Source organism: Orcinus orca, chromosome 19, assembly GCF_937001465.1.
Source record: "Orcinus orca chromosome 19, mOrcOrc1.1, whole genome shotgun sequence".
In the NCBI taxonomy this organism is placed as follows: domain Eukaryota; kingdom Metazoa; phylum Chordata; class Mammalia; order Artiodactyla; family Delphinidae; genus Orcinus; species Orcinus orca.
In genome coordinates this window covers 26,243,845-26,268,473 of record NC_064577.1, presented here as the reverse complement: position 1 = coordinate 26,268,473, position 24,629 = coordinate 26,243,845, and the positions used below count along the sequence as shown (strand labels likewise).

The 24,629-nt window shown below is 47.1% G+C and overlaps 1 long non-coding RNA gene across 1 annotated transcript; it reads left to right on the top strand.

Annotated features, from left to right (window-relative positions):
• Positions 1-15,451: 15,451 nt before the first annotated feature.
• LOC125962077 (uncharacterized) lies at positions 15,452-20,234 on the top strand. The gene is made up of 4 exons (XR_007473464.1): positions 15,452-15,520; positions 18,407-18,487; positions 19,250-19,421; positions 19,647-20,234. It is a non-coding gene; the product is annotated as an uncharacterized LOC125962077 (long non-coding RNA).
• Positions 20,235-24,629: the final 4,395 nt, after the last annotated feature.

Genomic DNA, 24,629 nt, shown 5'->3' with positions numbered 1-24,629 from the left:
TTTATTCTGGGCTGCCTCGACTCATTCCTTGGCTGGATGGCTCCTTACCCGTCCCTCTGCATTGGTCCCCCTGGTCTTCTGCAGGTGGTTACAGGGAGAAGATGCTCTCTGCCCACCTGGAACAGCCCCTCAACCTCAGTGCTGGCTATGGAAGCACCAGCTTCTAAGGTCTTTGGAGGGAGATATCCCAACAGCTGCCTAACCCCAAACGCCCAAGCCCTCTGTCATGGAGGAGCCTCGGGGTCCCGTGGCCACCTGGTCTCCTGGTCTCGCCCACGTGTGCCCCGCCGAGGACTGCCTGAGAACCACGGCTGCCTGTAGCTATGTTTCTCCTGGCTGCCACCCACCCACCGAGCCTGTGATTCATGGGGAGATGATGGAAGCTGAGTAGCTGTCTTGGGTGTGCAAAATGAGCTGTGTTCCTGAGGCCAGGGGTGGGGCTGGGAGGAAGGCGGGCTGGCTAGCATAGGCGTAGTGTTCTGTGGGATGAATGTGTCACTTGCATCTAAATTAAGGGAGACCTCTGACCCCAGCATCCTCGGGAAGGAGTAAGGGCATCCTTGGCAGGGTTTCCCTAACTCGGTTCTGGATTCTGACTTTCTCCTGCCTCCCAGAGGCCAGCCTCAGAGAGGGGAGCTGGAGAAGCAGCGTCTGCTGAGTTAGCTCCTCCCCTCTGGGAGACTCCTCCCCAAATGGGCCCCCAGCCTCACACATTTATTTTTAATCATAACAAAGACTCAAACTTTTTTTTTTTTAATTTTTTTTTTTTTTGGCGGTACGCGGGCCTCTCACTGTTGTGGCCACTCCCGTTGCGGAGCACAGGCTCCGGACGCACAGGCTCAGTGGCCATGGCTCACGGGCACATGTGGGATCTTCCCAGACCGGGGCACGAACCCGCGTCCCCTGCATCGGCAGGCGGACTCTCAACCGCTGTGCCACCAGGGAAACCCTCAAACTTTTTTTAATTTAATTTTTATTTTGTATTGGAGTATAGTTGTTTTACAATGTTGTGTTAGTTTCAGGGGTACAGCAAAGTGATTCAGTTATCCATATACCTATATCCAATCTGTTTCAGATTCTTTCCCCATAGAGGTTATGACAGAATGTTGAGTAGAGTTCCCTGTACTCTGCAGCAAGTCCTTGTGGATTTTCTGTTTTATATATAGTAGTGTGTATATGTTAATCCCAAATTCATAATTTATCTCTCCCGATTCCATAGCTTGCTCATCACTGCAGATTCCAAAGTCACATGGACTGCATTGTTTTCAACACTAGATTTTCCACGAAATTTCCCTTCCGTTGGGAATCCCTTGTCAACACGAAGGCAAAGCTATGACCCCAACAATTAAGGCTAGGACTGTTCAGTGTGGTCTGGTCTGATCCAGCTGGGGCTGGGAGGTAGTAAGAAAGAATAAAGCCAGAGTGGAAGAAATGTCTGTGCATTTTGATATAAAGTGCCGTCCATTCTGGTTAAATGCAAGGCACGATGTATAAATCAGCCTGGGTCATTGAAGTTAACAGTTCACACTTAGTTTTAATGTTGGTCATGGTGCCCGAGACTCATTTCATTAGCGTCAGTTTAACAGTTGGATACGTGGGCCAGGGGTAATATTAATGATTACTTGTTAGTTAAGTGGACATGGAGCTCTTACACAGAAAGCCGGCAGCACAGACCCCTTTCCAAAGGCCAGATGGGGCAGGCGCTCCCTTGTGTGTGCTGTGTTAGGCAAGGTGCAGCCGTGGGTCTGGGAGACCCGGAGCTCCCAGGAGGACAGCTTAGAAGGATGCCCTGAACCCCAGCAGGTGTGGCTGGGTCTTGCCTGGACCTCTTCCCAGGGGGCCCCTGGAAAGGTGAGCTGCCGCCCCTTTGGGGTTGAGTCATTGTCTGAGCAAAAGAGTTTTCTCTACAGAGCCAGGGAACAGCCCAGCAGGCAGCTCCCCAGGGCCCAGAAGAAATGGAGGCGGTGGCCCCTGGGCCTCCCTCTCAGGGAAGAAGCCACCTTTGCAGCCTGGGGTGGTTTTCCTTGTGTCAAGATGGGAATGCACACTGGTGAGCGACGCCGACATTTCGAGAAAGCATACAGGTTTGCTCATTCATAAAATGGAAGAACAGTGTGTTTTGAGTCCTGGCAGGGCTCTGGGGCAGCTCTCAGGCCAGCGTCGCTGATTATAATCATTTCTGGAAATGCCCTGATTTGCCCGCAGGGAGAAGCCAAAGTTGCCTGGGAACGGGCCACAGATGGAGCCCGAGCGCAGGATGCCGACCCTGTGAATGGTGCCAAACTGAACTGTCAGGAAGGGTCCCAGTCCCACTGCCCCTGTGGCCCTTTTCCTCCTCCACGCCTCTTCCCAGACACTCTTCTGTCTCCAAAGCTTCCTAGTCGGGAGGCTGCGGCTGGGACTATGTGACACAAGGACAGGAGGGTGGCCTTGTGAGAACACTGGAAGAAGGGGATTCTTCCTGGTCCTGTTGGATCAGTCCGGCTGGGGGGTTCTGTGGACCCTGATCTGACATTTTTGTAAAGTGGAAAACATTTATTAACATTCAAACTCCCTTCACGTAAAACCATATAAAAATATTACTCAGCCATAAAAAAGAACGAAAGAATGCCATCTGCAGCGACATGGATGGACCTACAGATTGTCACACTGAGTGAAGTAAGTCAGACAGAGAAAGACAAATACCATGATATCACTTACATGTGGAATCTAAAAAAAATGGTACAAGTGGACTTATTTACAAAACAGAAATAGAGTCACAGAGGTAGAAAACAAACTCATGGTCTCACCAAGGGAGGCAAGGCAGGGGAGGGATAAATTGAGAGATTGGGATTGACACATACACACTACTATATACAAAATAGGGAACTAACAACGACCTACTGTACAGCACAGGGAACTCGACTCAATACTCGGTAATGACCTATATGGGAAAAGAATCTAAAAAAGAGTGGATGTATGTACATGTATAACTGATTCACTTTGCTGTACACCTGAAACTAAACAACATTGTAAATCAGCTATACTCCAATAAAAAATAATTTGAAAAAATATAAAAATTCTTAGCATTTTGATTTTATGTAAGTCTATATTTTCTACATAGTTACAATACTGTATAATTTAGCTTTTCGTAATACATCGTTTAAATACATCATCAGTTCTATCAAACATAAGCAATATTCTTAAATCCAACAATCTTCTCTGTACGTCACTCTGCAGGGCTAATTAGCAGAAGATGCTCTTTATTAAGAAGTATATGGTCTGAGTGTTAACCATTGATGAAGTTGAGTATTTTTATACAGCATTTTCTTTTTGCTTTGATGACAACAAGACAAAATCCTTAAGGACACTGAAATTCAGTAAGTAAAGTCCAGAGACACCACTTTAGCTGATGAATCCAGTTCATACATAACACTATAGTATTAAAAACCTTAAAAAAAAAAAAAAAAAGCCCTGTGAAATCTGCCCTGGTACAGTGGGAGCTGGGTTCAGGCCTCGCCCTCCCCAAGCAGCCGTGTCCTACGTTGAGCAGGTGACTCACAGAGTCAGCGTCTTCTCCGTGTTGCCTGTGGGCCCAGTGGGCAGGTGGGCAGTTGAGAACCAGTTTTATCAGAAGCCAGAGACCATTAGTGATTTTATTGCAAGGCTGCTCTGCCCCTCAGCTCTGGATGGCAGGTGCTATGAACTAGGTTTTGGTGGTGTCTGTGTAGTGAGACAACCGTGGCAGAGGAGGCCTGGGTTCCTGGACACCCACCTGTCATTTGGGCATGCTGGATCAATTTTGCTTGACACTGTGAAAGGATCAGCATTCGGTCAGTAAAATAACCAAATCCTGCCGCTTTAGTCTACCCTCCCCCACCCCCAGCCAACTGCCTGGTACCAGCTTCCTTCCGTGTCTCGCTTTGGCTTAAGGCCTTTTTTGCTGTCAGGAGTGCCCTTCCTTTTTCTTTCTGTCTACCTGGCTCTTGCCTAGTCTTCAGAGCCTAGTTGAAGCCCACCTCATCCATGAAGCCTTCCTGGACTGCTCCAGCTCATATTCCCCAACAGTATTCCCCAACTATGCCACACACGTGTCCCTGTATGATAGTCATTAACACTGCTCATGAAATATTTTCAGCTCTTTGCCCACCATGCACATGGTAAGACTGTATTTCCTGACTGGTGGCATTGGGTGGGATCATGTGACCAGTTTTGGCCAATGAGTTGTGAGCAGAAGAGACTTGTCACTTCAGAGCTAAGCCTTCTTTTCCAACAACTTCCGTGGTGATCAACAATATTCCAGTAGTGGCTACCCCATGAGCCTGGTCAGAGGACAGGCCAGGGCATGGAGGAGAGCCACTAGTTGACTTGTAATAGACGTGTAGCAAAAACAAAAGGTAGACCTTCGTTATTTTTAGCCATGGAGAGTTCGGCATTATTTGTTATCTTAGCATAACCTGTACTGTTCTATTCTTATACATGATGTCTTTACAAATGTTGTCCCCTCTACTTCGATTAGTGCCCCTCCTTCCACTTGGCAAACTGTTACTTATCTCCCAGAGCCCTGTTCAGGTGTCACTTCCTTGCTCATGTCTCCAGAGTTAGAGACATCCTTATGTTTGGTCATTGAGTGTCTGCTGTATCCCAGGCTCCATGCTTGGTGCTGGGGGTTAAACACCATCGATACAACCAAGACCCTGCCTTCTGGGGCTTTCAGGGGGAGATACTGTGTGTTTACAGCCTCAGTCTCTTTTCCTTGATATAAGTGCCATGAAGGTGGAGCTCAGACTTAGCCTTATTTCTATTCTCAACAGCAGCCACAGAGTAGGAAATCAATAAGGATTTGCTAAACCATGGATGTCACCCCTTCCCTGGAGCGTCCCCAGCCCCGATTCATAACGCTCATGGGTAAAATTTGCACATGTTTTCATGACCCCCGTTTTGTCCCCCTCCTGGATGTGGGTCCCTTGGGAGCGTGGCTGTGCCTTATGGTTCTGTGGGTGTCAGGACCAGTGGGCAAGGGAGGCTGGATGCAGGCTCGGTGCCTGGTAAGTGTTTGCAGAGAGACCTTGCTCACAGCTCATAGGAAAGGGGGTGGAGATCATCGTGAACTCATGCCAACCACGTAATTACTTGTGCAGAAAATGGTGAACTGAAATAATAAATGCTGGAGAGGATGTGGAGAAAAGGGAACGCTCCTGCACTGTTGGTGGGAATGTAAACTGGTGCAGCCACTGTGGACAACAGTATGGAGGTTCCTTAAAAAACTAAAAATAGGGCTACCATGTGATCTTGCAATCCCACGCCTGGGCATATACCTGGAGGAAACTCTAATTCAAAAAGATACATGCACCCCAGTGTTCATTGCAGCACTATTTACAGTAGCCAAGACATGAAAGCAACCTAAATGTCCATGGACAGATGAATGGACAAAGAAGATGTGGTACATATATACAATGGAATATTACTCAGCCATAAAAAAGAATGAAATGATGCCATTTGCAGCAACAGGGATGGACCTAAGGATTATCACACTAAATGAAGTAAGTCAAACAGAAAAAGCCAAATACCACATGATACCACTTATATGTGGAATCTTAAAAAAAAAATGATACAAATGAGCTTAAAACAGAAACAGACTCACAGACATAGAAAACTATGGTTACCAAAGGGGAGGCGGGGGGAGGGATAAATTAGGAGTTTGGGATTAGCAGATGCAAACTACTATATATAAAATAGGTAAACAAGGTCCTACTGTATAGCACAGGGAACTATATTCAATATCTTGTAATAACCTATAAAGGAAAAGAAGCTGAAAAAGAATATATATATAACTGAATCACTCTGCTGTACACTGGAGCATAACACAACAGTATAAACAACTATAAATCAACTATACTTCAATAAAAAAATAAAGAAAATGGTGAATCAGTGATGCTGAAATTGCAGGCTTTCCATCTTCAAATACTACTCATGTATCACAGGCAAACAGTGGGTTGGAGCCCCAGCTCTACTGGTGACTCTGTTGGTTATTGGGCTGGTCCCTTCCCTTCTTTGGGCCTTGGTGTCAACGTCTGTACAGTACGGAGGGGACATGGGGCCTTTGCTTCTGCTTCCTCAAAGCTGATATAGGTGGGTCCATGAGGGACAACTCCAGAAAGACTCCAGAAAGACCATGTTGGGGAACCTGCACCTTTTGCACTGTTCGAGGTTAAGGAGAGAGCAGCCCTAACCTGGTCTGGGCCCCCGGACACACCATCTCGTGGCCTGGACTCTTGAGGACACTTTTGTGAAACAGCGTTGCTTCCCAGGCCCAAGGGAAAACTCTCTCGCCACCCCACACCCTGCACCCCGGGTGATGCTGACCCTTGGGTGGGCACTCGAATGAGCCTGCCCCCTCCCTACAGCTACAGCCTGTGCTTCTCCTAGGAGCCTGGCACGGAGCCCCACATGCTGTCATGGCCTGGGGGCAGACACCTTCCCTCCCCACCAGTGCTTTCAGTGGCTGGTACCACCTGGTTGGGTAGCTTTGCCCCAGACGAGGCTCCCACCCTGGCACCCAGACCACTGTGTCCTCCCCAGGGCTGCAGAGAGCAGCGCATGTGCCCAGCGGGTTCCACATGAGCGGCTGCCTCTTGTCTTTCTGTTCAGAAAATTCTCAGGCTGGGTTGGTGGGAGCTGGTCTGCAGACACTTCATTCACAACTTGTTGTTGGTTGGTTTTTCTCTTCCAAGGGAGGCGGGGGTGTGGCTGCAAAATAAATCTTTGGTTTTTTATTTCTTCTCCCCAAAGAAGTCATTGTGTTGTAATGCAGGGAGAGCCCAAGCCGATGACATTTTTATGGGGCTGCCTCCAGTGAAGACTAGTGTCTGCTCGGGCCATCCAGAGGGTGGCTAGTGCTCTCTCTCCCTCCTCCCGCCCTGGCCATCCCCACCCCCTTTCTCTCACAGCAATACAACTTCAGTTCAATGCTTGTCTAGAATTCTCAGTGGGGCTACCTAGGCAAAAAAGGGGGTGGAGTGGGAGGTGACATCACATCCCCGTGAGCCGATTGGCTGCTTTCAGGCTTCGGGAATGATATCATCTCAGCTCCTGCTTCCCCACCCCCTTTTCCTTCCAGTCCTTTCCAGGCCGGGCAAGCCCCCTCCCCAGCGCCCCACCCCAGGGTACCCCGTTGCCTTGGCGACCAGAAGTTTTCAACCTCCTTGTCTGAAGGAACGGTCATTCATTATACGTCTGACATGGGGGTGAAGGGTGCAGCGAGGGAGACCCGGGCTGGACAGTCGCAAGGGAAGGTTGTGGACAACCGAGTAATGAACAAAAATATGTTTCACGCCTGAGAAGCTGTCAAAGATGGCAGCGAGGAAAAGGTCATTGCAAACGGCATTTATGAAATCGAAAAACGGAGACGGAATTCTCAAAAGCAAGCAGGGGCCAAAATACGGTTGAAAATCACCACCCGCTCCCCCAGGCAGCTCATTAGGAAGATCTGGGAGCGAGAATCCCAGGCGGTGTCGGGGTGCTCTGTTATCTTGGGGGAAGGGCCAGCCCCTCCTCCCCTCCTGAGGAGTGTACACTGAGGCAACTCTCTCCTCCCACAAGCTTCGCTCAGAGCCAGCAGTTTCTCAAAAAAACGAACCAGATAAGGATCCACCCTTGGTGTTTGTGGGTGTCTCCTAGTCCCTTAGTTTGAGTCCCCAGGAAACCAAGGCAGGAAGGAAGAATCTCCGGTTGAGGTTGTGTGCTTGTGTGTGTGTGTGTGTGTGTGTGTGTGTGTATGTGTGTGTGTGCTTGTGTGTGCGTATGTATATGTGTGTGTGGGTTTCAATTACCCATAGATTCCTGGTCTACACTGATAATATTCACTAGGGAATATTTCAGTCCCTGATTCCCTGGGACAGTTTAGGGACAACACACAGATTCCCCTCGGTCGCACCCTATCTCATCCTCTGCCTTTTCCACTCCACTTTTACCCCGGGACTATTTCCCCTCTCTCCATGGGCTGTTAATATCTGTCTGTTTGCGGTCTTCCCTTATACTGGTTCGATGTTTGTCGTCTTGTCTGGGGCATCCTTTGGAGTCAGGGATTCCAGATTTGAAGTTTGGAATATTGGTGGGACACCTGCTTCGTTTGGTCCCTACTTTTCACTCCTAATCACCAACTGCTGCCTCTTCTTGGCCTCTCACAGGCTGCCTCTCAGTCCATTCCAAGTAGTTCTGAATCTATACGGTTAAAAGGAAAATAAGCAAATGATGAAAAGAGATGTGAAAGATGTACTTGCTGGGCAATAAGGGGAAAGTCTAGAGATTCATTTCAGGAACAGATTCTTCTAGAAGTGTTTGTGTGCAGAGATCCATGGACGTTTTTCCCTGTAAGTCTAGAATATACTGACAACAAAAATTTGCTAGTGTTGTCTTCATGTTTAATTGTACAAATTTTTCTGAGCTAAAAATGTATTTTAAGTATTCTGTAATAACCTATATGGAAAAAGAATCTGACAAAGAATGGGTATGTATATCAGGTATATATATCTGATATATATGGGTATATATATATATATCCGATTCACTTTGTTATACACCTGAAACTAACACAACATTGTAAATCAACTATACCCCCAAAAAATTTTTTTAAAAATTTAAAAAGTGTATTTTAAAATACCATCTACAAATGGGTGAAAACTATAAACTATATACACACACACATCGACACACACATCCATATACATATGTGGGTCTCTGTGTGTGTGTAAATGTGTGATTGCATTTCCTTAGTTCTGTTTTTGAAGTTTCCAGATGTTTTGCAGTGAGTAGGTATTACAAATATAATCAGGAAAAAAAAGCTGTTTAAAAGAAAATCGGTCATTGGGCAGAACGTTCTAAACGGCAGATGAATATAACTTCCAAGATGAAGTAACCGGATGTCTGTCAACTCAGTGTAGCAGAGAAAACAGGGGCTGTGTTTGTCACCAGTGTGTGTGGGGGTGATGTGGATACGTCTGGTGTCCTGTGGCTTCTCTTCCTTTCTGCTGTGGTCTGATTTGTCAGGCTTAGAGGGAAAGCAAACTCTCTAAGTGTTAGATGGAGGTGATCTTGGACTGCCTTCCGATCCACCCTATTCCCATCTAAACTAGATATTTAATGGCTCTTGAAAGTGAACATTAGTCCAAGATTTATACAAGCTGTCACCTCAGAATCAACATGCCCCAAACCAAAGTAATAATTTCCCTAAACTGTTTCCTACCCATCCCTAAAGTTCCTGTGTCTGACCCCAGAACCACTATTTTTATCCAAGCTAAAAAATTCAGAGTCCTTTTTTTTTTTTTTTTTTTTGCGGTACGCGGGCCTCTCACTGTTGTGGCCTCTCCCGTTGCAGAGCACAGGCTCCGGACGCACAGGCTCAGCAGCCATGGCTCACGGGCCCAGCCGCTCTGCAGCACGTGGGATCCTCCCGGACTGGGGCACGAACCCGTGTCCCCTGCATCGGCAGGCGGACTCTCAACCACTGCGCCACCAGGGAAGCCCCAGAGTCATTTTTGATTAGTCCCTATACCTCAGCCTCCAAGACACTCACCGAGAACAGTTCATTTTTCCTGCCAAGTCTGCCACTGTATTCATTCTTTCTAACTTCCCACTGTCCCAATATAAGCCATTTCCTTCAAGGGCCATCTAAAATGCCACCTCCTCCAGGAAGACTTCCTTGATCACTCCTGTGGTTACTGATAAACATCTAACCTGAATTCCAACAGGATGAACGGACTTGAGTAACACCATCCACCCTGGATCATGCAGCCTTGATTTGTTTGAGGAATTAGACTTGGTTTTCCTCCTAGACCACATGGCTCTAGAGAGCAGGGGCCTAATAAGGTCACATCTGAGCTCAATATAATTTATTGATTAAACAAAAGGAAACCACTTCCTCTCTTGACAAACCGTGCTGGTATTTCACCCTCTTTCCTTTATAGGTATTTTACCAATCACCTAACCCAAACACCTACTTTTTTAGTTTAAGCAAACTTTTCTTTCTTGCATTACCGTTTAGTACAATTTCTCATATGTTCCTGTCTTTGAAGATATTGATTAAACTCTGTCTCTATATTTTAATTTTTAGCCGAATAAATAGTTCCAAATTCTCTTTTTTGATTTAAAAGGCAGGATAGTCTAATGTTTAAGTCTGTGAACTCTGGAGCCAGACTGCCTAAGTCTGGGAATGAAATATGGTAGCCACTAGCCACATGTGACTCTTTAAATAGATTATAGTTTTAAAAAAATGAAAGATTCAATTCCTCATCCATACCGAGGCTTTCAAGCGCTCAAAGAGCCACATGTAGCCAGTGGCTACCATATTGGAAAGCACAGATACAGGATGTGTCTATCATTGCAGAAAATCCTGTTGGGCAACTCAGGCCAGATCCACATCTCAGCTCCGCCACTCACCATTCCTGTATCTGACTTTGTGGGTCAAGTTCCTCATAACACCTACCTCCTTGAGTTGCTTAAACTTTAAATGAGTTCATACACGTAAAGCACTTAGAAGAATGTCTAGAGCATCACACCAGGTCAGTCCTAGTTAGCCATTCTGGTTTACACTGGTCTCGTTTTCCCGACCCTCATTCATCTCCATGACCTGTTTAGTCCATGAATCCATATCACATTTTTGGTAACAGCATTCTCACTACTTCCTGCCAAGAATTCTCTTTAATTTCCCCTGAAAAGACAGCATTCTCTGGCCAGAAACTGTTCATAGAGGCCACCTTCTTACTTGTTGACATAGAAATTACTCTCTAAAACTACAAAGGGCCCTGGGAAGTCAGAATCACTTCACGTTGGACCTTCGTGGCCTTTAGGCTGGTCACCGCCAGGCCAGGGAAACTCTTTTCCTCCCTTGGATCTGGGACGGCAAGTGTAGGGAAAGTCAAATGATGTTTAATCAGGCCAAGCATTCTTCGCTGGTGACCTAATGAGGGGCATATGAGTAAATGACCATTAGGCGGGATGTTTGTGTGAACTGCAGTAGAAAATTCCTCTCAACTTTCTGAAAAAGAAGATAATATATCTAAATAGCTTCCTGTCTCTTTCCTGCGAAGCAGCAGCGGAAGGAAAATAGATTCTCCAGCAGGGAAATTTTTAGCTCGTTGGGTGCACTCAGCCCTTCCCCATGGGGAAAAGTGAGTGGAGCTGGGAAACAAGGGGGCCTTCCGGGCACTCCCAGGTGCCCTGACATTTGGCAAGTTGTTTCGGAGCTGGGGGGTCCGGAAGACATGGAGGGTGGGTGGAGGGTAAGAAGGGACTCGAGACGGTGATGGGGTAACTCTGGGGTCTCCTGTCACTCCCCTTGCTCAGATCCTGGAACAACCTTTGCCTTGGTTCTTAGAAACCCCAGTTCATGTCTTAGCAGGAAAGGGAAGAGTGGATTGCTTCCTGCCCGCAGGAGGATTGCTTCCAAGCCCTGCGCCTGTTGCTTTGGAAGACCTTTCCATTGCTATGAAAAACACGTTCGGGGGCTTGACTTTAAGTGGAAACTGCTACTTACTGCAGCCAAACCACAACACGGAGGCCCGAAAAGCCCCTCTTCCATTTGCCGTGGCTCGGGGTGGGCAAGGCAGAACGTTCTCAGAAGTCCACACCATGGGCCCCTCCAAGCCCCACTCGTGAGCCGTTTGCAGCGGGGAGAGGCAGGCGCTTACAGGAAGCATGGGCCCGGGGACCGGCTCCTGCCGATTTACCCAGTTCAGCTCTGTTGCAAATGCCCAAGATGCGAGCTTTGGGCCCCTTCCTCAGCACCCCTCCCCAAGCAGCCTTTCTCCTTTTCTCTGGCTGCAGGTGACACTAGGCCTCATCAACCTGTCTTCTTAGGATCTAGACCAGAGGTCAGCAAACTTTTTCTTAAAGGGCCAGAAAGTGATTCTTCCCAGTTTTGCAGGCCAAGAACAAAATTGAGGCTATTATGAAGGCAACCATTTAAAATCTAACTAAACATTAAAAAGAACACAACAAAAAACAAACCTTAGCTTGAGGGTCATAGGTGGTGGGTTGGATTTGGCCTCTGTGCTATAGTTAGCTGACCCCTGATGTAGGGCGTAAACTGTGATGACTAATTGCTGTTTCTTGGCTGAAAAATATTTACGGAGCAATGAATGTGTACCTGACACCATCCTGGACGTGGGGGACATCACTGTCAAGCGAAACGAAACAAAGTCAAATACAGGCTGTGTCCTTAAGGGTTCACTTTCCAATGGGGATGATAGATTTATAAAAAGGTCATTAAAAGACAAGATCCTGGGTAAGTGCGGAGGAGCAGATGCTCACTGGAGCAAGGCTGCAGAACGACATCCAGGCCAGCTATGGGATATGCGGGTGCGTGTGTGTGTGTGTGTGGGCGTGGTGAGAAGGAGAGAGAGGGAGACATATGTGGCCATTGCAGCTTCAATTAACGCAAATGCCCATCAATTTCCATTTCAACTAATTAAGATTACATACAATTCAATGATAAAATTAATTGATCATTAAAATTAAAAACGGAAATTCTGCTGCTCAGTTGCACTAGCCACGATCCCAAGGCAATGAATGGCCGCATGGAGCTTGTGGGTGCCACATTGGATGGGGGGGGCAAGAGAGGAGGAGAGAAGGCCCCCCAAGTTCAGGGGATGCCCAAGCTGAGTCTGGAGGACCCTGTGGATTGAACAGGAATCCCTGAAGCTGAGGCAGAGGAACAGGGAGAGCAGGGCGAGGGGAAAGTGTGGGCAAAGGCGTGGAGGTGGGAAACAGCATGGGTTCTGGGAGCAAAAATATAAGCCCAGGGCTTCCCTGGTGGCGCAGTGGTTGAGAGTGCACCTGCCGATGCAGGGGACGCAGGTTCGTGCCCCGGTCCGGGAAGATCCCACATGCCGCGGAGCGGCTGGGCCCGTGAGCCATGGCCGCTGAGCCTGCGCGTCCGGAGCCTGTGCTCCGCAACGGGAGAGGCCACAGCGGTGAGAGGCCCGCGTACCGCAAAAAAAAAAAAAAAAAAAAGCCCAGAAGAGCAGTTGGCAAGTGGCCCGTGCCAGCGGTGCTCAGCACTCCTGGTGGGAGGGGTCCTCAGGGGACCCACCCACGTGCCGGGGACTTGGGGTCCATGACCAAACACATACCCTGAGGTGTACTTATGTGAGTGTCTTGAACGTAACAGAAGATTTCAGTGACGCCCAAGGCCACGGAGAGAGAAGATGGGGCTTCATTCAAGTGGAAGCCGGTGTGTTCCTTACACTGAAGCATCCTCTGTCCCTCACTATGACACAGAGCCACCCAGACGCTATGGCTGTCCCTTCAGTTGCTCTGCTGGGGTTCCGTCAGGAGCCGTGGTGCTCCAAGCCTTGAGCCATATGGGGCTGTTTCAAATTTCAATGAGTTAAGATTCAATAACATTGAACTTTCAGCTGCCCAGTGTCATGAGCCCCATTTCAAGTACTCAATGGCCACTCCTGGCTCGAGGCTGCCATGTTGAACAGCGCAGGCGTAGAACTTTCCTGTTGTTGCAGAAGGGTCCTACTGGGCAAGACTGACCTAGGGGACATGATCTCTGTTCCTAGGTTGGCTTGGGAAAGCAGTTAGACCAAAAAGAAAGAAAGAAAACCCAGTTCTCCTTTACCAACAGGCGGTCCCTCGCGATGTGGGAATGTCAGGGCCTCTCGGGGAAGTGAGAAAGAGAGAAGAGAAACAAAATACAGCTGAGGTGAGGATGGCGTGTTTTCCCCAATATTACTAAGCAACCGTGTCCTAAAATCTCCAGAGCCAGCGACAGAACTTTGTTTACCAGGAAGAAAACACTTGAAAAGGAGAATATTTGGCGGAAATGCGCTTGGGATTAGCAGGGTTTTTTTTTCTTTCTTTCTTTTTTCTTCTTCTTTTTTTTTTTTTTTCTTTTAATGCTGTTTTGTTTCTCTTCTGGGTTGTTCAAGGTACTGACCTAGCACTCAGCCGTCTTTGCCAAGAAACTCTTTCCCTGCCTAATTAGTCTGTGGTATTGTTCGGGGTTCTGGGAAGGGAGGGGAGGGGGCCAGGCAGGGGGAGGAGGGCAGGACCAATGGGGAGCTGCAGGGAGCCGGGGAGGGGGAGCTGGGAGTGGGGAGCCCGGGAAGCTAGGCTGGTCATTAGATGCCGAGGTCTTGAAAATCCCTCTGTAATTAATTTTCTCCTGCATTAATTAGAGAAATGTTGGAACGCCTGGAAGAGGGAGGGATTCGTTGCCCCTGGGCTTCTTTTCAGGGCGATTTAAGGGAAAGATGGTAAACTGTTGGAGAGCTGGCCTTGGCCAGGGCTCTCAGGAGACTTTTTTGCCTGTGGGAGGAGAAACCAATTTAAACCAGGGATTACAGAGAGGCACGGGCTCTTGATTTTAACTTGGGCTGGAGAATGGTACACACCTCTTCAGAAGCCGGGAGCCTGTGTGTGTGAGTATGCACACACACACACACACACACGCGCGCGCACACACACACACACACGCACATCACTGCTTCTCAAATATTTGCCCACAGATTCCAAATACACACGAATTTAGCAGAATTCTGTATGAAGAATTTCATCTCCCCTCTCTCTCCCTTGCCCCCAATCTCACAACTGGTCCCACGCAGGTAGAAATTAGAGCATCCCTGGCTTGCAGCCCCTCAAGTGATTCTCTTTTCGCCTGAACAGAAGACAAGGTCATTTTCCCTCTGCTTTTTCTCTAGTTTTAAGCATCCAATGGGATGACTGTCTTACAAGTGAGTTTCTAACCCCCTGGAAAAGAGAGCCCTGAGGAGATTTTCATAAAAGCTTCTGGAATCAGCCCACAGCTTTTCTATCCTGAGTCCCGACGTGTTGAAAATGACATTTGGAGGCAGGAAGCCAGTGGACTTCTAGAATTGAATGCCAATTCTTTGGTTTTGTTAGCTGCTTTTATGGAAATTTGAATTGAGCCCAGCTTCTTCTAGACTCTGGTTCCGTATGGATTTTATTAATTCGACCGATGGTTTAATAGCTCTGTCGGCGCTGGCGGGCCACATCCAACAAGGAGTAATCCTGTGTCTTCAAGACTGTCCCTAAGGCCAACACCTTTGGTTAATGATTCAGTGGTGATCTCCCAAAGAGGGAGGGCCAGTGTGTTTCAGTCTGCTACTATTTTCAAGGCGGTTGAATCAGTGAATCAGAGGTAAAGATTTAAGTTCTGGTCTCCAATGAAGTAATTCGCTTTACTGATTGCTAACTCAAATTAATACCTCTCTGGTAGAAAGAGATGGGATGGGATGGGTGGGCCAGTGAATGGAATAGAAGCTGGTGGCCTGAGAGGAGGGGCGTGGCCAGTTGGCCTGGGGGAAGGTGTGTGGCTCCAGCTCTCTTTCCCTATTGGTTGGATCCAAGCAACTGGACCATGGCTCCCAAACATTCCATGTGCAACCATTATTGCCCACTGAATGCACTGCTTCCTTAGACCTTTCAAGCTGTGAGTTTTTGTAAGCACAAAGACTTGGAGGGCTCCCTCCCCAGCTCCACTCCCTGGCCATCACCCACAATCTTCCAGCAGGTGGAAGCATCTTTGACCTGTTCTCCTTGAGCCACGTGACTCCTATCTCTTGAGGGTGGGATAAGAGGAGAGAGAACAGCAAAAGAAAAGAGCAGAGTGTGGGGTGCGGGTTCTCAGCAGGAAATGGGGCTGGGAGTAAGGGTGATAAGAACAAGATGGAATCTTCCGGAAGCTCTCGGCATGCCCCTGGGAGGCTGCCGTGCCCTCTCTCTTCCCTGGCCCATCCCCGCTGCATTCTTCACAGCAGCTGTTTCAACTCTCTTCCCTCCTCAGGCCTCCAAATCCACCCCCATCATTCACAGAAGATGACTTCACCTCGCGCTCTGCTGCGAGAACTAAACCACTGGTCTATACGGACTCCAAGCAGCTCAGGAGTCTGGCTGTGCCACTGGGAAGACCCGGGTTTAAATCCATGCTCTGCCGCTTTTATGGTGGATGGTGGGCCATTTACTGAACCTCTCTCAGGCTCCGTTACCTCCCGTGTAAAAGGGGGTTGTCGTGAGGATTAACTTAAACAAGGCAGGGGACTTGCATGTAGAGGAAAAGTAAGCCGCTGGGAATCATACCAGCACCACTACTGTTTCTATCACGGCTGCCAACACCATCACCGCCATTCACTGTGCCATCTTCTCATCCTCACGTATCAAGAGTGTCTTCTGGTCCAGCCCCACTTCCTTCCAGCCTCCACAGAGAAGGAGGGGTCCTGCCTCTTGTCAATGACTGGCCTCTCCACTCAAGCAGAAAGCATCTGCTCCCATCTTATTCCAAATGATTATCTCTAGAATCTTCCTCTCTTTTCCAGAATCTTCCTCTTGGTGTTCACATGTGTTCAGGTTCCACTTAACTCCCCCAAGTGCTTGCTTTCTCTGGACCATCCCCTCAAACCACAGTCTTTTCACGGACAGAACTGTCTCAAGAATCATCAGCACTTACTGACACCACTTCCTGACCTCCCACTCACTCCCCGGCCCCTGGCAATTTGTCTTCTGCTCCCACCACTCTGCTGAAATGCAACTATCAAAGGTCTCCTAATTGCCTTCCTCCATCCTACTCAGTCCTTCGGGACCATCTGGCTCTGTTGATCCAACTAGTCACATCCTCAACACCCTTCTCCCCGGGCATCCCTTATTCTGCTTCTCCTGGTTCTTCGTCTCTTTTGCACATGCCTCATGACCCTCTGTCTGTGTTCCCCCAGGGTCATCTGGTCTACCCTCCCCCTGGGTGGTCTCGTGCACTCCCTCTTCAGCCAGGATTTTACCCAGGAGTCTGCCAAGTCTGCGTCTCCATCTCTGATCTCTTCTTAGCTCCAGATTCTCACTTCTGGCTGCTTGTTCTTCTTCTGCCCCATCCGTGCAGCATCTTTATCTCAGATATCAGCCATCCCGTGTGCCTTCGTATTTCTCATTCCTTCTCCCCTCTGTCAATCCATAGATCTTATTGCGACTGCCTTCAAAATGGGTCTTTGATCTGTTAGTTTCTTTCCATTCCCATGAGCTCTCTGCCTATGGACACTTATTTCCCGCTCAGATACTTGGAGTGGCGGCTCTTGAACTGGCCTGTCGAGGTCTAGCCTCTTTTTGTCCCAGTTTCTGTTTCCCATTGACAGCAAGGTGATCTAAACTTAGGGTGGCCATGTAATTTAGTGTCCAGACAGAAACACTTTGGGGAGTGAAAAGGAGTTGTATTAATAGTGACAGGATGGGACTGTCCTGGGCAGAGAGAGGTACATGTTCAACCTGTGAAAACGGCATCCTCAAGATGTCATTTCCCAGTTTCAGAATCTCAGGGCAGCCACAACAACGTGGAATCTCAGCGTAGAGTGGTTTGCGGCTCATCGTGATCTGGCCTCCTTATTATTTTAGTCTCACCTTCACTCCGGGCTCTTAGGCACCTGAGTGTTGAACATCCTGAGAGCTTCATCGTTTCCTGAAGTGTTTTGTCCTTCCCCGTCTGTAGCCTGTGCTCTGCCATTCCGCTCCCCGGAAGACTCTTCGGCACCTCCATCCCTGTCCTTTAAGCCTCCACTCAAATGCCACACCCTCCCTGAAGCCTTCGCTAATACCAGTCGTTAGAGTGAATTTCCCCCTCTTCTCTGTTCTGACGGCACGTTGCATGATCATCACAGATGCCCACGGTTGGAGTCATCTGTATCCACAGCCTGAAGACTGGGCACCTGGCCAGGGGTAGGGCCAGACCACATTCTTCTCTGGATCTCCCAGAGCTGGTAGCTCCATTTCTTGTTTAAGGAGTGAAGAGGGAATGAAACATTCTGAGCATCTACACTGTGCCAGGCATTCCCAGGTGGCCTCTTGTTCGGACTTGACAACTCAGCTTGACAGATACCATTATGCCTGCCACCTCCACGCTTTCTTTTTTCTAAATAGAAAAAAGATAAGCCTGAGAGATTAATTCACAAAGGGGGCAAGTAACAGAACTGCATTTCAATCTGAGACCTGTCTTCTCTAGAGAACATCCTTCAAAGCAGGCACGGATGACTTCTAATCCTATGATCTTTCTGTCCACTGGGCTATTTCTAATTTTTGTGTATTGAATAAGATTTAATAGAAATAGTGTGTGGTGTGCAATAGTGAAATTACAATGGGCCCTCAACACACCCCTCCTCCAACAAAACAATAACCAGACACTTCCATCCAGGGGAAATCAGAGTAAGCTATGCATTGAGGTCAATCCTAAACTGGAAAACAAGTCAAAGACAAGCAGCCTACTGGAGGGTGGAGGTGGAGGTCAGGGTTGCATATAAATACCTTCTGTCTTGGTGATGGTGTGAGAGATTTTATAAGCAAAATAAGCCATTGAAACTTTTAATTTTTCTGATGCAAAATCTCCTTCTTCTCCTCTCTTCCCTCATCACTGTTGAACTACCAGGATGGTGGAGTGAATCTCTATGGAAAGTTGGCTTACCCCAGTGCCTGTCTCCTGGACTCAGAGTCAAGAGAAAATATGATAGTAAGTCTGAACCATGTCAGGGGAATCAAAACCAAGAACCAAAAGAGGACTTTGGGAGAACCTTTGGATTACTGACTTTTCTTTCCAGTTAGGCCACATACACTTGGTAGTTCTCAACTCTTTCTTTTTCTTTTTTTTTAATTTATTTTTTAAATTGACATATAGTTAGTTTACAATGCTGTATTAATTTCTGCTGTACAGCAAATGACTCAGTTATACACATATATACATTCTTTTTTTATATAAATTTATTTTTATTTATTTATTTATTTTTGGCTGTGTTGGGTCTTCGTTGCTGCACGCAGGCTTTCTCTAGTTGCGGCGAGCAGGGGCTACTCTTTGTTGCAGTGCGCGGGCTTCTCATTGTGGTGGCTTCTTGTTGTGGAGCCCGGGCTCCAGGCGAGCAGGCTTCAGTAGTTGTGGCATGCAGGCTCAGTAGCTGTGGCGCATGGGCTTAGTTGCTCCGCGGCATGTGAGATCTTCCCGGACCAGGGCTTGAACCCGTGTCCCCTGCATTTGCAGGCAGATTCTTAACCACCGCACCACCAGGGAAGTCCTATACGTTCTTTTTTATATTCTTTTCCATTATGGTTTACCCCAGGATATTGAATATAGTTCCCTGTGCTGTACAGTAAGACCTTGTTGTTTATCCATCCTATATGTAATAGCTTGCATCTACTAACCGCAAACTCCCAGTCCGTCCCACTAGAGTGTCACTTTCATCTTAGAACCTCCTAATGCGTCACTATGTCTGATATGCAGACAGCTCTGAGATGCCATTCCTACCTCCTGGACAAGAGCCCAATGTCTGAAATGGTTTAGACAAGACAAGGTGTCTCCTTTGGAAACATACAACCGGAGCTGGGACAGGGAAAGAGAACTGGGAGTGGGGAGGAAGATTTCCTACACCTGGTGAGGATCTGTGTATATACAGGTGAGTGAATAAGGATTCCAACCACAAGAAGGGACTCTCCAAAGCTTCCTGTCATACTTACACGTTTACTTATGTGCATCATGTGCCCCGCTCAGGGTTGGATGTGTCTCTATAAAACTGAGCCCATTAAACAACATCTTTGTGCCACCCTTCGAGCATTGCCTGGGATACAGCAAATGCACAGCGAATCTTCTGTCTCTCTCTTTCCCTCCCTCTGGAACACAGTGGCCAGAAGCAAGAAGAGAAGACCTAGGAATGTGGAAGCCTCTACTGCCGCATGGATGGTAGAGACATGGAATCTCAAACTCTGCCGGGTCCCCAGCCCCTTTCCTGCCACCGTTACGATTTCTGGCTTTCTTTACGCAACTCTCCTCCACTCCCCGCATCTGCAGGGAGGGCTAAAGTGGACGGCGCAGAACGACCAGTGTGGGAGGGGACCAAATGATTTGAAAGAGGGGTCACCTGTCAGTGGTGAATAAACAAGGCCCATGAAGAACGCCCCCCTAGCTGACTTCTGAATAAAAGTTTCAGGACCGATGGACTCACCAGGGGTATGGGGAAGAACTTTACCTTCTAGAAGTCTCCCAACTATATTTGCTTGAAACTATAGATTTGGGGTGGGGGGCTGGGATAGATTCAGATCATCTAGTCTAGCGGTCATCACAATAAGACCAAGGGCTAAAATGAACCCACTACCTAATTTATAAATATAGATGGACTGGAACATGGCCATGCCCACACATTGTCGTATTGTCTATAGCTGCTTTTGCTGTGCGTTAGCAGAGGTGAGGCGGTGCTCCAGAGACTGTATGGCCCGTAAAACCTAATATATTCACTACCTGGCCCTTTTTAGAAAAACTCTGCAACCCTTGGTATTCCATTGTTTAGATTGTGGACAATATGCTGTGGCAGAACGGGACCACGCTGAACTACTTAGGAAACATGTATAAGGCCATGCGAGCTCTCACACAAATTTTTTTGATTGTAAAATTTAAAGAAGAAAGTAAAAGACACCCCCAATTCTAGCACCCTCTAATAAGAACTGCTAATATTTTGCTGTGTTTGCATCTGGTCTTTTTCTATTTACATATAAAAATGTAAGTATATATAATTATGCCATTAAAATCCTACTGTGTTGAGTTTTGTACCCGGTTTGTGTGCCTGTGTTTCCCATTTTACAGTGACCACTTTGCACGTCCTGGAATAGTCCTGGTGAACTTGACTTTGAATAACTTTTTAATAGGTGTCTCAGCATCACTGAACTTCTGGGTAGTTTTTAGTTATTCACAAATCAAAATATTGTGCCCCAGAGCAAATTCCATTGAGCAGAAATCTTTGTCTGAGTCTCCATTATTTCCTTGAGATAGATTCCCAGAAGCGGAATTACTGGGTTAAAGGGTAAGGACAGTTTTCAGGGTCTTGATAACATATTGCCAAATCGCTTTCCAGAAAGACTGTACCAATTTATGCTCCCACCAGCAATGTACGAAATTGCCCCCTTAGCCTCCTCTCACCAGCTTTGAGTACTATCATTAAAAAAAGTTACCAAATTGATAGGCAAAAATTGCATTTTGTTGTTTTGATTTGGATTTCTTTGATTACTGGTGAGGTTAAACATTTTTTTCATATGTTAAACACTTCTTCATATGTTTATGGCCAAAGGGAGTCTTAATAATGGTCTTCAAGTGTGCAAAGGGGTTATTTAGTAGATTGGGACCAGCTGTTCTCGAGAAGAAACGAGAAATGTTGAAACTTCAGCAAGAAAGCAATGGGTTGAAGGTCCTTGGATGGGGAACGATCCTAAGAATGGTCAAAGGCTACTCGGAGCCCCTTTCCTCAAGGTGCAAGGAGACTGAAAGAAAATAGCTATAAATTGTTGGGTGCTTATAAGTGCTAAAAACACTGCTAATGTTGGCATATGTTTGCATTTAAATGCTCACAAAACCCCTATGAGGAACATGGGGCTTAGATGTGATTTAATATTAATTATCCCAAGTAGGATTGAAATCTTCACCCTGAAAGCCTGGTTTCATCACCACTCTGCTCCACTGCCTCTCAGAGAACAGATTCAATGAACTTTTCTGGCTTAAAGGTTTTGCAAATTCTTCCTAAACAGAAAATGAAGGAAGTGTGGACCTCAGTTCCCATAATCCCTCAGCAAGACCGCTTCCCTTTAGCACGAATCAGGACATAGTTGTTTGCCACCAAGAACCCATTCTCTACTCTGATGTTTGTGCTTTTGCATTTTTGCTGACTGCATGAGCTTGCAGCGCTCGGCTTGTCTCCTTCTTTCCTCCTTTTGGTCTTATGTCTCCACCCTGCTCTGGAGGAACCGCAAATATCAACTGTGTGCTTCCCTCCAAACTGTCATTCTCAGCAACACATTGGCCAGGTAAGGCTATGCTTTCTTTGCTCCGATGTCGTCCCCTGGCCATGGGGACGATGATCAGGGTAAGGAAAACCCTCCACGGGCTCTCCCTCCTCTCGCCCAGGTCTCCACTCAATCAATGGGAGCTTTGTCTTTGCAGAGAACAAACCTGAAACCCATCCGGCCATGGCCGTTGTTGTCTGCTGGCTCCTGCACTATTTGGATTCTGACTTTGTTAGAGATCTTATAATTTAAACTTCAACCTGCTTATTAGAAATTCAAGGAAATCACCGAATAATATTTAAAAGCAGACAAAGCCTTCTGTCCCCACCCTGTCTTCCTTTGCTAGTCTCACACCTCTTTCCTTTTTTGGATCCGGTTCCAAACACCTCATTGGGAATTTATCTTAAACAAATAAGATGAATGGCTCAGGTGAGCAATCTCCAGGGTTACGAGGACAAGATGGCTGGAGTATTTTAGTTGTGGGGAGGAACTAAAGGCATCAACTCTGGTTCTCCTGCACCCTCGGTTTTTCAGTCGAGAATTTCAGCGGTCTCACCTTCTAGGTGCTTGGTGTCCTTTATCCCGCATGGTCAAATGATGGCTCCGATGAGCGGTGCTGTAAAAACCATGATCTTTCAACCTCCCCACCTGTCCATTTCCCACCCTCTGCTTCTTTGAAGTGCTGGTGCTGTGAACCCCTGGGCGTGTGTGTGTCCAGGGGGTGTGGATGAGAGCAGCGATGCTTTGTTCATTTCCGTTTGAGATAACAATTCAAATACCGTCACCCCCGTAATGAGCTTGATTCTGCCTTTGTCGCCTCTGAGCGCAAAAGGCACCTGTGCTGCCTTGAACGAGGAAGAGTAGCTCTGCTATTGTGGAAGATACAGAAGATTTAGGTCACCGTGGCTCTGCCCTGGTTGCCGTGTGAGATTGCTTCCACCCACTGGGTTCATTTCCTTCCCTTTTGCAGTGAAGGGATTTTGGTCACTACCGTCCATTTCATCTCTAAAATCATGTGCTTCCAGGACGGCAGGAGACAGGTACGCCCAGGTCAACGTGTCGAGGCTCCTTGGCTGTCCTTCCCTAACCCTCAGCTGAATCTTCCCGAGCTCTTCCGTTCAGATTCGTCTCCCATCCGAGCAGTGAAGGCAAATCCTAGACATGGCGACAGGTTTGGATGCATGAAAGATAGTCCTCTAGGGAGTTGGTCCTCCAAGAGTGGTCCAGGACCAACAACATCCCATCACCAGGGAACCTGTCAGAGATGGAGATCCATGGGTCCCACCCCAGACCTACGGAATAAGATGCTGCGGGGATGGGTCCTAGCAGTCTGAATTTTAACAAGCCCTTGAGGTAACTTGAACGGAGGCTCCAGTCCCAGACCCACTGCTCTGGGCTTAATCTGCAGAGGTTAGCAGGAGAATACAGACACACCCAAAGTCCTCTTTGGTTTCATCTCGTACTGGCAATGAAGGAAGATGTGCCGGGGACTTCCCTTCCTTCATCCACAATTAAAGTCTGACCTTTAATACATCAAAAGTTATTAATCAAATATTTGCCTGCAGACATCTTAGTAATGAGCATTGCTAAAAACACAAGGAAACAAAGAAACAAACAAAAAATGACAAACAGAGAAAGTCTTACAAAGCTAAACACAGTCTTACCCTACAATCCAGCAATCATACGCCTGGATATCTACCTAACTGATTTGAAAACTTTTGCCCTGCACACGAATGTTTATGGCAACTTTATTCATGGTCCCCCAAACTGGGAGCTACAATGATGTCCTTCATTGGTGAATGGATAGAGAACAGTTGATGCTATACACAATGGAATACTATTCAGTGACAAAAAAGGAATGAACTATCAAGACACACAAAGATGTGGATGAATCTTAAATGCAGTTTTCTGTGCAGAAAGAACTATTCTGGAAAACTAAAACTGTGTGATTCCATTTTTATGATATTCTCAAAAGGCACAATTATAGATGGCGCAAGAAAATCAGAGGTTCTTTTCAGAAGGGAAAGAGAGTTGAATAGGTGAAGCCCAGGGGATTTTTTAGGGCAATGAAACAATTGTGTTTGGTACTGTAGTGGTATATATACATTTGCCAAAACCACAGAACTTCACGGCACAAAGGCAAACCTTCATGTATGCAGTTTTTAAAAAGTTATTTGAAGTTGGGCGATCCCAGGATAGAACGCAGGATGGGACCAAAGAATCTAACTGTATTACGAATATATGAAACAACCTCCTTGAAGGGATTGGGAGGAAGAGGTGCGGCCCCAAGTAACTTTGGAAACTAGTGTCTGGGACTAAAGGCAGCAGGAAGTGTACGTAACAGTGCTCTAGTTCCCATGGGGCTATGGCTTAACAGCCCTGATGCTGAGATACCGGTACATTGGAATCGAACAGTTAAGTAAATGTGGCGGGGGGATGGGGGGAACCTGGGTTCTCACTGTTGGGATGAAATTTACAGATAAGCAAGGGGAGGACGCTAGACTCATCCACGGCGTAGCGCATTTGAGTCGGAAATAGCGTGAACTCATGTTTAGCTTAATATGGATATAGATGATTACATATAGAAACATTTATAAATGTGTACGTGTGTGTGTGAACATGGGCTAGTACACACATATAGATTTCCTCGCCCTGTCATTTGAGATGGCTTAGAATGAGCAACGTCCCAGCAGCAACGAGCACACCTAATACTCAGCTCTCTGTTTCTCGTACCGTCCTCCAGTAAAAAAGAACGAGAGCTCCTTAGAGAAATGGCTGATTTTAGGACTGAGGCAGGAAGTATCCAGGATGATCCTGGAGCATCCATAGTGCCAGAA